This window comes from Lontra canadensis, unplaced genomic scaffold (assembly GCF_010015895.1).
Source record: "Lontra canadensis isolate GAN:19392208 unplaced genomic scaffold, GSC_riverotter_1.0 scaffold66, whole genome shotgun sequence".
NCBI lineage: Eukaryota > Metazoa > Chordata > Mammalia > Carnivora > Mustelidae > Lontra > Lontra canadensis.
Genome location: NW_022631060.1, coordinates 5,692,275 through 5,705,675, shown reverse-complemented (window position 1 = coordinate 5,705,675; position 13,401 = coordinate 5,692,275). Strand labels below are relative to the sequence as shown.

Here is a 13,401-nt window from a genome sequence, read left to right as displayed (position 1 = left end):
GAGTTACACAGTGAACATAAACTGCCATGTTCATCTTTTGTGTATGTCAGAGCTCCTTGATTATATTTTTAGCTCCTGAGAGAAGAAGTAAGAGTCTTACACCCCTACTCAATCCCTACCACAGACAGCTCTGCGCACAGACAGCACTCGTGAATGACGATGACCATGCAATTCTCTGCTGAGGAAAGGCCCTTCTCTACCCTTCATGCAGTCCAGCTTCTTCTATTAGTCCTTTACAGCTTTCCTCCAGAGTCCACAGCTTCCACATTTTACCATCCAGAGAACAGGCACATAGCCATATGAACAGTGCATCAACGGAAGGTTACAGTAACTCAAAAATCACTGGTCATTTAGAAAAACCTGCTGAGTTAAGTAGTATTTCTACTTCAACGCCTCCTCCTTCCCTTCAGGGAAATATGCAAGTCTAGACGTTAGGAGTCTTTGAGAGAAAGGGCTACGGACATTCCGTAGACAAGGAACCAGAGGGCCCCGTAAGGTGACCTTCCTGCTCTCTTCCGCAGAACAAGTCCCTGCGTGACAAGAACTAAGTTATCACAAAAGAGAGTAAGAAACAGTGTAGTTAAAGAGACAACCCACGAGGGGCGCCTGGCTGGCTTAGCAACGCTTGGTCTCAGGGGTCGTGAGTTCATGCCCCCACACTGGGTGTAGAGATTACTTAAAAATGAAATCTTGAAACCAAACAAAAACAGAGGGAGGGAGACAGAGAGAAGCCATGAAATTTGGGCTGGGGAAGAAGAGAACTTTACATTCTAACCTCGCCAAAGTCCAGTGGAGAAGCATGTTATTACTATGCTTTGCAGAGGAAGTTAGAGTCATTAGTAGAACTACTGGGGCCTCTCCTTCTTCCCACTTTGATAAAACCCTCTACCACCTGCAGGAAAGTGTTGCACTAATAGCTACAGGGCCCTCTGTTGCCAGTCACCTCCCACTCATCTCTGTGCTTGGCTGGTTCTTTACTGCCTCCAGAAATAAAAGTTAGAACACAGTACTTGCTAGGCCAGTAACCACTACCTGGTAACATCAAGTCCAGAAGCACAGGCCTATGCTTACAAACTGCATAACCTTCAGGGAAAGAATAGAGCTCTCCCTCATTCCTGTCCCCAGCCCTGGACAAGCACAGATTAAATTAAGAATTCTCAAAATTCCCAATGGTGTCAAAAGCATTTAAAGTTGCTAGGTCAAAGATTCATTTTTGCAGCAGACAACCACAAAGGATTTCAGTGTTACATACAGTGGAAATGATTTTAAGAAATTCTAAATATGGACAGATCAGTAATTTAAAGTCTTTTTCTAATGGCTAATACTTTGTCAGTTCAATATCTGATTCTAAGTCAGGCTCCAATTAAGGAAAGCAAGACCCAGTTTTCTGGTTCCACTGGGATTTACTCATGCAGGGATTACCTGTCTGCCAGTTATGAATCTGTTTCCAGTCAATACTGTGCTGGAATCTGTGGTGACTAACGTGTTTCGTGTTTCGGAAACACCCAGATTAGTAGGAGTCAAGGGCAAACAAAAGCCCAAAACAAGGAACTCTCACTCCTGGTCTGGTGCTTTCCCTAGCAGGCTGCTGCCGCTGTCTTGAACAAATTGTGCGAAGCCTACAAATCAACCGACCTGGGTTCTGGTTTCCTCTTCCACAAAATCAAAAGGTAAGACCAGTTGGTCTTTAAGAGATACCTCTATCCCTAAGATTCTACCATTCTTTTGACAAATATTATGAGCAAATCACATGCTAAGCACAGTAGGGCACGTAAAGAATCATAAACAGACTAGGAGGAGCTGCTGGCAGAAGACACGTACAAAAAAGATCATGCCAAGAAGAGAAAGTCATGACAGAATGGCTGAATATAATAAGGGTCTAAAATAACCTGTGATATAGTGTTCAGTGAACAAAGGAAGTCACAGAAGAGAATGTACAATAGAAAATTAGTTCTGTATGTGTAGATGCATGGTTATATATGTACCCTTTGTAAACTATGGAAGGGAATTAGGATAGCTAACTACCAACAACAGTTATCCCAGGGGAAGACTCCCAAGAATTCTCCAATTTTTACTTTAAAAATTACTACTTCCTTAATCTTTTCTCCTAGTGTGTTTTACTTTTGCAATCAGAAAAAAAAAATTGAAAAGAAAGCAAAAGAAGAAATTCAAAGCTGGCAATTTACCAGGGCAATAACATCAATAATCCTGTATTATCATCTCTCTCCTCTATTTAGATGGAAAGTTAATTTTCTTTTATTGCTACTTATATATGGCAGAGATTACTGTATTGAACTACGAAACCACTATTGATAGAAATCACAAAATAGAGCACAAAAAACAGAAACCCACTGTAAGTATGAACACTAGCACAGAAAGTGGCAAATAATCTGAAAAATAAGTACTAAGGTTGACAAGATATTTCAAGCAAAAGTGAATCATTTTCTTCTTGAATTACTTGGATACCTAAACTATCCCAGTCTTCCATTTTGTTTTACTTACACAGGCATACTTAGATTTTAGTTAGAATAAGACTAGAGACAAAAGATAGACTAGTAACTCTACTCCAATGAGTGACTAACGCACACTCTCATTCACTTTGAATTACTTAATGTGACTTAGCTCTCTGACCCTGAAAATCACTCTGAATCTATAACACCTTCAAGGGACAGCCTGGGTGGCTCAGTTGGTTAAGGGTCTGCCTTCGGCTCAGGTCATGATCCCGGGGTCCTGGGATTGAGTCCCACACTGGGCTCCTTGCTCAGCAGGGAGCCTGCTTCTCCCTCTGCCTGTCTCTCTCTCTCTCTCTGGTAAACAAATGAGTAAAATCTTTAAGGAAAAAAATAAAATACCCTCAGAATAAATGATGGAATAAAATTATTTCTAAGATCCCTTTCAGTTATTTGGTTCATATTTTCTTGAATATGGGATCAAATTCCGTTAACCAACGAGCTAGTGTCTCAAAATATTTCAAATACTGGGATTTCATTACATCAAATGATGCCAAAAATAGAAATTTAACTGCAACAAGATTTGGGTCTATGTATTAATGAAATGATGCTGCATTTTAAGAAGAATTTATCATACACCAAAGTTCATAGCAGCAGTACTCACAATAGCCCAAAGGTGGAAACAACCTAAATGTCCATCAGGAAAAAGAAAGAAACAGTCCCTCTTTCTCAGGTGGATATTCTGGTGACAATCTGTGTCACCTGAAGTCACAACAGACTACTTGAGACCATGGGGAGCCAACCACGACAAGTGAATGCACTGAGGACGGCAGGGCAGGATGATGGAATGAACTGGGGTCCTCGAAGTCTTTGCTGAGCTGCCAAATTAACCCGCACTGGAGTCACCCTATCTCCAGACCCCTTGTTATCTGAAATACTATCTGTGTGTTCAAGTCAGAGAGCTGGTGTTTCTATTTCTTGAAGGTGAAAATATTCTAATTGGTGGCATTTATTAATTTAAAAAGTTTTGTACCCCGCAACACTGCTGAATGCCAGTTTGATCTCTAAAATGAAAACAAACAAAAAAGCAAAACAAATTACCCTGTTCTTGTTATTAAAACATGGGAAAGGCTTTAGAACAGGTAAAGAACTAAGGTTATGAGGGAAAGTACAGTGCAGTGGATGCACACATTCAGCAATTCAGTAAGTAAACCTGGACCCAGAAGCTGGCCTGAATGAATGACTGCGTTCCATTTTAGGAATACTAATTGGAAAATAATGACTGAAAATTCAGTCTCCATGTTCACAACAAGCTTAGGAGGTAGAGATATTATTGTCATTTTACAAATGAGGACACTAAAGCACAGAGAAGCTAAGTGACTCGCCTGAAGTCACCTACCTCATCTGTGCAGTTTGTCCTCCTGGAATTCTTGCCTCTTTTCACTGAGCAAACTCCTACAGTGTTAGGAGTTAACCAACTGAACCTGGAATCTTTCAGGTTTCAATTTAAATAAACATGACTTCCCTAGAAAAAGGCTTCTTTGATGCGTCCAGACAAGGTCCAAAGCCCCTATTAGGCCCTCCACCACATTCTGTGCTCTACTGCGGCACTGTGTACACTCTACACTATGTCCATGACTATTTAAGTATTTGTCTGCCCCACCAGGCTGTACACGCCCGGAGAACAGTTCTGTCTTGTCCACCACCATAGGGTATTTCCGAAGTTGTAGAGAATGCCTTGCCCTTAAGGGGCTCACAGTCTGATAGAGAGGTAAGTAACCAGTTCCTACGATGTAATGTGGAGGCAGAAAGGTGTGCATAAGACCCCATGAAAACACATGATGGGGGGTGAGGAAGGCTTCCTGCAGAAGATGTCCCTTGAACTGAGCTCAGAAGGGCAGTAAGAGGAGAAAAAGCAGTAAGGAGCAAAGTGTTCTAAGCACACAGAGCTTAGGTATGTGTAGAGAGGTGAAAGAGGCCACGAAACTTCAGGGAAACTACCACTAGCTCACCATGGCTGCAGTTTATACCAGGTAGCAAAAAATGAAACTTGAGAGAGGAAGATCCAGTTCCATATTTAAAGATGGCAAAATGCTATACAGACCCCTAAGGATCATCGAACAACAATGGATCCGTTGGAGGCGCTCACTCTACGCCAGCCACCACGCTGAACACTTCACATGTATAATTGTATTTCACCTTCACAGCCACCCTGAGTATTATTATCCCCATGAGGACGTAAGACCGTAAGTAAATGGCAAGACAGACCTTGAACCACAGCCATAATATGTGATTCCAAAGCCCGTGCTCTCAACTACAGACTAGTACTTGTCTAACTTAGTATACACCGATATGATCTTACATAGTCAAATGTAGTTCAAATAATTATCTTGATTCTACTAGGAAAGTTGGCTATTTAGTGGAACCCTATTCCTTTTTCATTAAGCACAAACAAATCATAAACACAAATATTTCCTATATTGGTTTTACTTAAAATAGATAATTGGTATTCAAGGGACTTTTACAGATAAAATCAAAGGAAAATTATTCAAAGATACAAAATGCAGCATCCTGATTGATAACCCAGGGGTATAGTTTGTTTTTTGTTTTTAAGTAATCTCTATGCCCAATGTGGGGCTCAAACTCATGACCCCAAGATCAAGACACACGTTCTCCAACTGAGCCAGCCAGGTACCTTGATTGATAATCCAATACAGTCTCTAGAACTATGTTACCTCTATACCATCAAAAATTACACTAAGCAAACATTAGAACTTCTTGGTCAAAACTAACCTTCTAAGTGGGATTAAAATTATTCATTAAACAACTGAATCAATTATTCAGAATAGGTGGAAAGGGAAAGAGAATTTAATACAGAGGAAAGAGGGTATGATACAAAAAATCTCTTTACCCTACCATCAACTGCTTTAAGCATGGTAAAATGTCGATATGACTGAACGTGTTTAGAAGACAAGATAAACACTCTGTGTGCCAATTCAAGTTAAAACAGAGCTAGAAAATGTACCACTTAGGGAAAGTCTTGGTTCAAAAAACTCAGTGTTTTAGGAAACCAGTACTAAGTCACAGTGGACGGGCTTTTAATAAACAAGTAAAACAAACTACTGGGAGATCTTTGCTTTTTAAAATGTTTTGTAATATGTAATAGGAGTCCACAGACTGATAATAATCATTAAACACTAGTGCCAGGAGTTTTAAGAACACAATCTCATTTCATTCTTACAAGGTCATTCTCACAACTGCATTTTCAGATGAGCAAACTAAGGCACACAGAATTTAGAGAAGGCGTCCAAGGGAGTATGAGCAGGAAGTGGTAGAGCCGGGACTCACAAGGCTTGTCTGCCACCACGGTGCACACTCCTTCCATAATGCAGCAATGTCTTTAATGAGCTAACAGTTGCCTAGTTTACTCACCAGTCAACCCTATCATTTAGAGACTGTGGGCAGGTTAAAGGACTTTTGCTAATGTCCCCTGGCTAGTTTACGTCACAAGTGAAAGTGAACCCCATGTTTCCCCTCTTCAGGCAAGCACATTCTGTATTCATCTTCACTCATACCAAATCTTTTAAAAAAATATTAAAAATTTCCCCATAGCTACATTCAAAATAGACAAAACAAGAATGATACAAATGCTTGTTACTGTGCACTGAGGTGTGTATGCATTATGTTTTAGTGGAGGATAGGAAAAGAAGAGTCTCAAACATTTCCTGTACATTACGCAACTAGCTAACAGAAGATAAGAGGATTTTATGCATTCCTTTGACTACCATCATATTTTCAGCCTCCTGCTTTTCAGTAGGGCACAGAAAAACATTAAAGCAGGAGCCGGCAAAACTTATTCTATAAAGGGTCTTAATAGTTGAGGCCTTGTGGGCTATGTGGTCTCTGTTGCAAATACTCTGTAGTTTAAAGGAGAAAAAAAACCATAGATAATATATAGGTAAGCATGGCTGTGTTCCAATAAAGTTTAACTTCTGGATACATAAATTTGAATTTCATATAATTTTCACATCACAAAATATTATCATTCTTTTGATTTTTTTTAAACTATTTAAAAAGGTACGATTTGTGGGCTACAGAAAAAGGCAGTGGGGTGGAGGGCCATCTCCCCATACTGCATTAAACTAAAGAAGTACTTTCACTTGGAAGAGAGCAAAGGAAAAGGAGCCAGCAACCCAGCAAGGCTATGGCCTTTTTCTTGACTCAGCTCTTATGCCACTGAATCAGGAGGCCTTCTGGATCATCCCCATTCCCGCTTGGGAGAGGTGTTCCACTTTTGTGTTCTCACTGAAACTTGGGTTTATCTCTATTCTAGCACTTACCATAACATACTATGATTGATTATTCAATCATCTGTTTCTCCCCAAGCATGAGGGCAAGCAATGTTTTCGTTTGCTTCTTAATTTGTATTCCTGACATAGAGGGTCCAAAAAAAAAAAAAAAAAGTGTGTGTGTCGGAGGGAGGATAAAAGAGGAACAAGCTCAGAAATTCTTATCTTTATATAAACAGTAGATATCAGTGCAAGATCTTGACCATGGTTCAATGGCACACACCTGAAGAGTTTAATCAGCGGTTCACCCACTTTTTGCATATGTTGTTTATGTCTAGTAAATATGCACCAACTCCTCAATCGATTCTCTTTACTTACACCTGCACAAGGTCAGGCATCTGATTAACTTGTTTAGACTAATGTGGATGCGAAAGAGGTAGGCCTAAGTTTAAAATGACCCCAGAGTCGGGGTGCCCTGCGTGGATCAGTCGGTTAAGTGGCTGCCTTTGGCTCAGGTTATGATCAGGGTCCTGGGATGGAATACCACATCAGGCTCCTTGCTTAGCGGGAAGCCTGCTTCTCCCTCTGCCTGACATTCCATTCCCCCTGCCTGTGGTCTCTCAAGTAAACAAATAAAACCTTTAAAAAATATAAATAAGGGGCGCCTGGGTGGCTCAGTGGGTTAAAGCCTCTGCCTTCGGCTCAGGTCACAATCCTAGGGTCCTGGGCTCGAGCCCCATGTCGGGCTCTCTGCTCGGCGGGGAGCCTGCTTCCCTTCCTCTCTCTCTCTGCCTACTTGTGATCTCTGTCTGTCAAATAAATAAATAAAATCTTAAATATATATATATATATATAAATTTAAAAAAATGAAATGACCCCAGGGTCTCCAGAAAACCTTCAGGGTACCATGGGGTTCTGCAGAGCAAAAATAGAAAAACTACTGTCCTACAAACTAGTCTCCTTAAACTCAACACCCCCAAAAACAGATAATCATGTCAAAAAATGGGCAGAAGACATACAAATGACTAGCAGACACATGAAAAAATGTTCATCATCATTAGCCATCAGGGAAATTCAAACCAAATACCACAATGAGATACCACCTTACACCAGTTAGGATGGCCAAAATGAAAAGGACAGGAAACAACAAGTGTTGGAAAGGATGTGGTGAAAGGGGAACCCTCTCTTACACTGTTGGTGGGAATGCAAGTTGGTACAGCCACTTTGGAAAACAGTGTGGAGGAGATTCCTCAAAAAATTAAAAATAGACCTATGACCCTTCAATTGCACTACTGGATATTTACCCCAAAGATACAGATGTAGTGAAAAGAAGGGCCATACATACCTCAATGTTCAGAGCAGCAACGTTCACAAACGCCAAACTGTGGAAAGAGCCAAGATGCCCTTCAACAGAAGAATGGATAAAGAAGATATGGTCCATATACACAATGGAGTATTATGCCTCCATCAGAAAGGATGAATACCAAACTTCTGTATGAACATGGACGGGATCGGAAGAGATTATGCTGAGTAAAAAAGTCAAGCAGCGAAAGTCAATTATCATATGGTTTCACTTACTTGTGGAGCATAAGGAATAACATGGAGGACATCAGGAGAAGGAAAGGAAAAGTGAATTGGGGGAAATTGTAGGGAGAGACGAACCATGAGAGACTGTGGACTCTGAGAAACAAACTGAGGGTTTGGGAGGGGAGGGAAGTGGGGGGATGGGTGAGCCTGGTGTTGGGTATTAAAGAGGGTACATATTGCATGGAGCACTGGGTACTGTCCATAAACAATGAATCTTGGAACATTGAAAAAATAAAATTTTTAAAAAATCAATGATGGTTTCAAATCATTTAAAGAAAATATGAAAGCCACATTACCATATATAATAGAAAAATAAACATGGAAAAGTCTACCTCATCATTATCACAGCAATAAACACATTTCAGTCATGCAAAGTCCCCTTGGTAGAATGGAGAAGCCAGCAAACCCCTTCTCAGAACAATGCTTATGGATATATAAAATAATACACATACTTTTTAAAAAAGAAATTAAATTAAATTAAAATTTAAAAGTTACAATAACAATTTACCCATACTACCTCCTCTGTCGCATCCTGACTTCTTTCCCTGCTTTATTTTTTCTGCTTAGCATTCGTCACTAACTACACTATATACTACTTGTGTTCCCTTATTTGGTAGCTGTTACCACAAATAGAACCTAATTTTCATGAGAGCAGGGAAGTTTTTCATTTAGTTCACCCCACTATTCTCAAAACCTACAAAATGTCTGGTATACAGTAATACCTAGTGTATATTTGTTGAATTATTAAAATACCTGTGTCTCCTAAGAGTAATACTCTAAGACAAATCAAAGGCAATTCTACTAGAATCTATCATTCTTAAGAAAGATAATATATAATATTTTATATTTACAAATGCCTTCTTGGTAGACGCTGGAACCCTCTTATAAGCACAATCTCATTCATCCACAATAAACTTAATATCTAATGACCAAAGGCAAAGAAATGATTTAAGGTAGAGAAGGCAAATGCCTCAAGCTTAGTCAGTGAACAAAACCCATGGGCTATGTCTGTTTATTAACCCTGCCCCTTCACTTTACCCACTGCCTTTTGAAGCTATTTGCTGCACTGCTTAAAGTACAGAATCATTCTCACTGAAGGTATCTAGTTATACACTAAAAATAAGAGACACTTTCATGAGATCTGAACTTTCATGGGATCCAAGCAGACTCGTTCGTAACAAATAGCTACACACTCTTTTGCAACCAACTGCTGGAATTTCCAACTTCTTGCCAAGGCAAAAAAAAATTTTTTTTTAAAGATCGTATTTATTTATTTGACAGAGAGAGAGAGAGAGAGAGAGAGAGAGAGAGAGAACACAAGCAGGGGGAGTGGGAGAGGGAGAAGCAGCTTCCCGCTGAACAGGGAGCCCAATGCGGGACTCAATCCCAGGACCCTGGGAACATGACCTGAGCCAAAGGTAGACGCTTAACAACTGAGCCACTCAGGTGCCCCCTAGGCAATTTTTAAATAGAGGAAATGGTTTTCTTTTTAAAATTAATCGTAATCAACCAATCAATAAAATTCAACTGAATCACAATAAATTAAAAGGTTAACAAGAATATAAACCCTCAGACGTGATAGGTTACCTACATAGTTTTCTCACATAATCCTAAGAGGAAGGAAGTTCAAAGCCAAGACAACTAAATCCAATAGAGAAACAGAATAATTTATACCAACTGCGGTGCCTTCACGCCATAGTGTGATAACTGGAAAGGCAAACCAAAACCAAATAGGAAAAGGGGGCGGGGGGAGGGAAGACGAGGTTAACAATGAGGTCAGTTAATATGAAAGAAAACAGTATCCTCAGACTGTTTCATAACTAAGAAAGCAGTCAAAACCTAACAGGAAGGCAGTTTGGGCCTTCCTTGAGTAGTTAAAACAAATGTCAGCCTGCTCTCCACCCCCACTATTTGCCCAAAAGCAGCGCTGAGAAAATGCGCTTATATCATGAGGGGTTTTGAGGTACTCAAACCCATTTGCTTAAAATATAACTTTCTAATTCCGCTTAAACATCAGAATTTTTCATATTTGTGCATCTGCCTAGATACAGGGGGAAAAATGTGAAGAAGATTTTCTGTGTGCTTGCTAATAAACTAGCAACAGCTGGTCATCAACAGAGGATGACTGAATGTTCCATAGCAATGATGTGCATTAACTGGATATCAAATTTTTTAAAAATAAAGAGAATGGGGTGCCTGGGTGGCTCCGTCAGTTAAGTATCTGCCTGAGGCTGGGCTGGGGTCCTGGGATCAACCCTACATTGGGATCCCTGTTCAGGGGGGAATCTGCTTTTCCTTCTCCCTTTGTTCTCTCTGTCAAATAAATAAATAAAATCTTTTTAATAAATGAAGAGGGAAAACATTTTTCACATATGCTTAACTCCAGCTCAACGGGAAAATATTAACCTAGAACAACTTATAACCAATAGCTGATTTTTTATATTGATCAGCTCTAATCCTTAGCAATGTATGCTTCTTTTGAACTAACTAGGTAACTAAAAACTGCAAGATAATTTTCTGACTACTTATAGTACTGTTGGTTTATAATCACACATAAAAAGAAAGCCCTGAAGACACAAGACTAAATAATACCAACACTCACAGAGAACTTACATCCAACCTTTTCTTCTAAAGCAAAGGTTTCATATAGTGTTTTTCTAATATTAAAACATCCTTGAAGTACTCCATACCCCAGTAAGTTTTAAAAAATAGTATAAAGAATTATACAGCTGAAAAAATGAAAAAACCTAAAATCACAAATTACTTACACTAATCTAAATCCACTTTTTGACACAGTGAAAATTAGAAATAAACTAGGTACTTATTTAGTGGGATTAGTTAATTAAACTGTGTTCGGTCCATTCTGTAGAAAACTACACAGCCATTAAAAAATAATTAGAGGGGCTCCTGGGTGGCTCAGTGGGTTGAGCCTCTGCCTTCGGCTCAGGTCATGATTTCAGGGTCCTTGGATCAAGCCCCGCATCAGGCTCTCTGCTCACGGGGGAGCCAGCTCCACCCCCTCCACCCCGCCTGCCTCTCTGCCTACTTGTGATTTCTCTCTCTGTAAAATAAATAAATAAAATCTCAAAAAAAAAAAAAAAAAAAGAATTAGAGAGGCTTCTAAGTACAGAAATGGAAAAATTTCCCAAGATACCCTGTTCAGGAAAAGAGTAAGCTGATCAGCTCACACTGATTCTGCTTATGTAAAATATTTCTGTGAATCTGTATATACTATATGTAAATGCTCAGGAAAAGATCTAGAAGAATACATGCTAATTTTTTTTCTTTTTTAAAGATTTATTTATTTGAGAGAGAGAGCAGAGGGAGGGGCAGAGGGTGACGGAGAGAAAGAATCCTCAAGGAGGCTCCCAGCTGAGTGTGGAGCCTGACACAGGGCCTAAATCCCAGGACCCTGAGATCATGATCTGAGATGAAATCAAGAGTCAGACACTTAACCGAGTAAGCCACCCAGGTGTCCCCATGCCAAATTGTTAATAGTGATTTTTTCTGAGGAGTGGGGAGAAGTGAGCGAGCTTTGCCAAGATTTTCACATTATGCTCTGTTTATGGCTTAAATACTTTATAAGGCTTTATTCATATCTCACTTGTGTATTCAAAGTCTTAAAAAGGCGGGGGGCGCCTCGGTGGCTCAGTGGGTTAAAGCCTCTGCCTTTGGCTCAGGTCATGATCCCAGAGTTCTGGGATCGAGCCCAACATCTGGCTCTCTGCTCAGCAGGGAGCCTGCTTCCTCCTCTCTCTCTCTGCCTGCCTCTCTGCCTACTTGAGATCTCTATCTGTCAAATAAATAAATAAAATCTTTTAAAAAAATTATTTATTTGACTGAGAAAGAGATCATAAGTAAGCAGAGAGGCAGGCGGGGGGGCGGGGGAAGCAGGCTCCCCGCTGAACAGGGAGCCCGATGTGGAGCTCGATCCCAGGAACCTGGGATCATGACCTGAGCCAAAGGCAGAGGCTTTAACTCACTGAGCCACCCAGGAACCCCAATAAATAAAATCTTAAAAAAAAAAAAAGTCTTAAAAAGGAAGAAAGGGCTAGATGATTCTACAATCTAAAGGAAATCAAAACAAAAGATGAAAACTTGCTGGATACTAAGGTATATTAATGCAAGAATATTAGGCAGTCTTCTATTCACTACAACTCAATAGAAATAGCCTTCAGTTCAGCTGTTATATTGATAGTAACAAGATGAATCATAAAGAATAAGATTTCTGGGGGCGCCTGTAAGGCTCAGTCGTTAAGGTCTGCCTTCGGCTCAGGTCATGATCCCAGGGTCCTGAGATAAAGACCCGCATCAGGCTCTCTCTTGGCGGGGAACCTGCTTCTCCCTCTGTCACTCCCCCTGCTTGTGTTCCCTCTCTTGCTGTGTCTCTCTCTGTCAAATAAATAAATAAAATCTTTAAAAAAAAAAAGAATAAGATTTCTGAAGTGATCAAAATACACAATTCATGATGACAGATGTTAACCAAATTTACCGTGGTGACCGATTTTGCAACACACACAAATATCAAACAATTATGTTATATACCTGAAACTAGTATGTCAATTATGTCTCCCTAAAAAACAATACAAGTCAGATCTAAAAGAACTGAGTTTAAAATGTATGCTTCTTATGTCTTCCTATCAAGCTAAATGAACTGTAAACACTTTCTTTTCTTTTCTTTTCTTTTCTTTTTAAAGATTTTATTTATTTATTTGATAGAGAGAGAGAGTGAAAGAGGGAACACAAGCAGGGGGAGTGGGAGAGGGAGAAGCAGGTTCCCCACCAAGCAGGGAGCCTGATTCAGGGCTCAATCCCAGGACCCTGGGATCATGACCTGAGCCAAAGGCAGATGCTTAACGACTAAGCCACCCAGGCGCCCCAACATTTTCTTTTCTTGTTTTATTACAAAACAGCCATGTTTCAACTGAAAGTACTTATTCTTTGGTACTGAAATCCAATTAGCCTTAAAGGCCAATTCCAATAGCATCTCTGAAAATAGCCAATAGCACTGCAATTAAAAAGACAGAACATGGTTTTTGTACAAACTTGCTTCTCAGTGTGTTGTTACTGTGGAA

The 13,401-nt window shown here is 39.9% G+C and overlaps 1 protein-coding gene across 2 annotated transcripts in view; it reads right to left on the bottom strand.

The window, feature by feature from the left end:
- PACS1 (phosphofurin acidic cluster sorting protein 1) overlaps positions 1 to 13,401 on the bottom strand; it is a 143,889-nt gene that overhangs the window by 89,956 nt on the left and 40,532 nt on the right. The window lies entirely within an intron of this gene.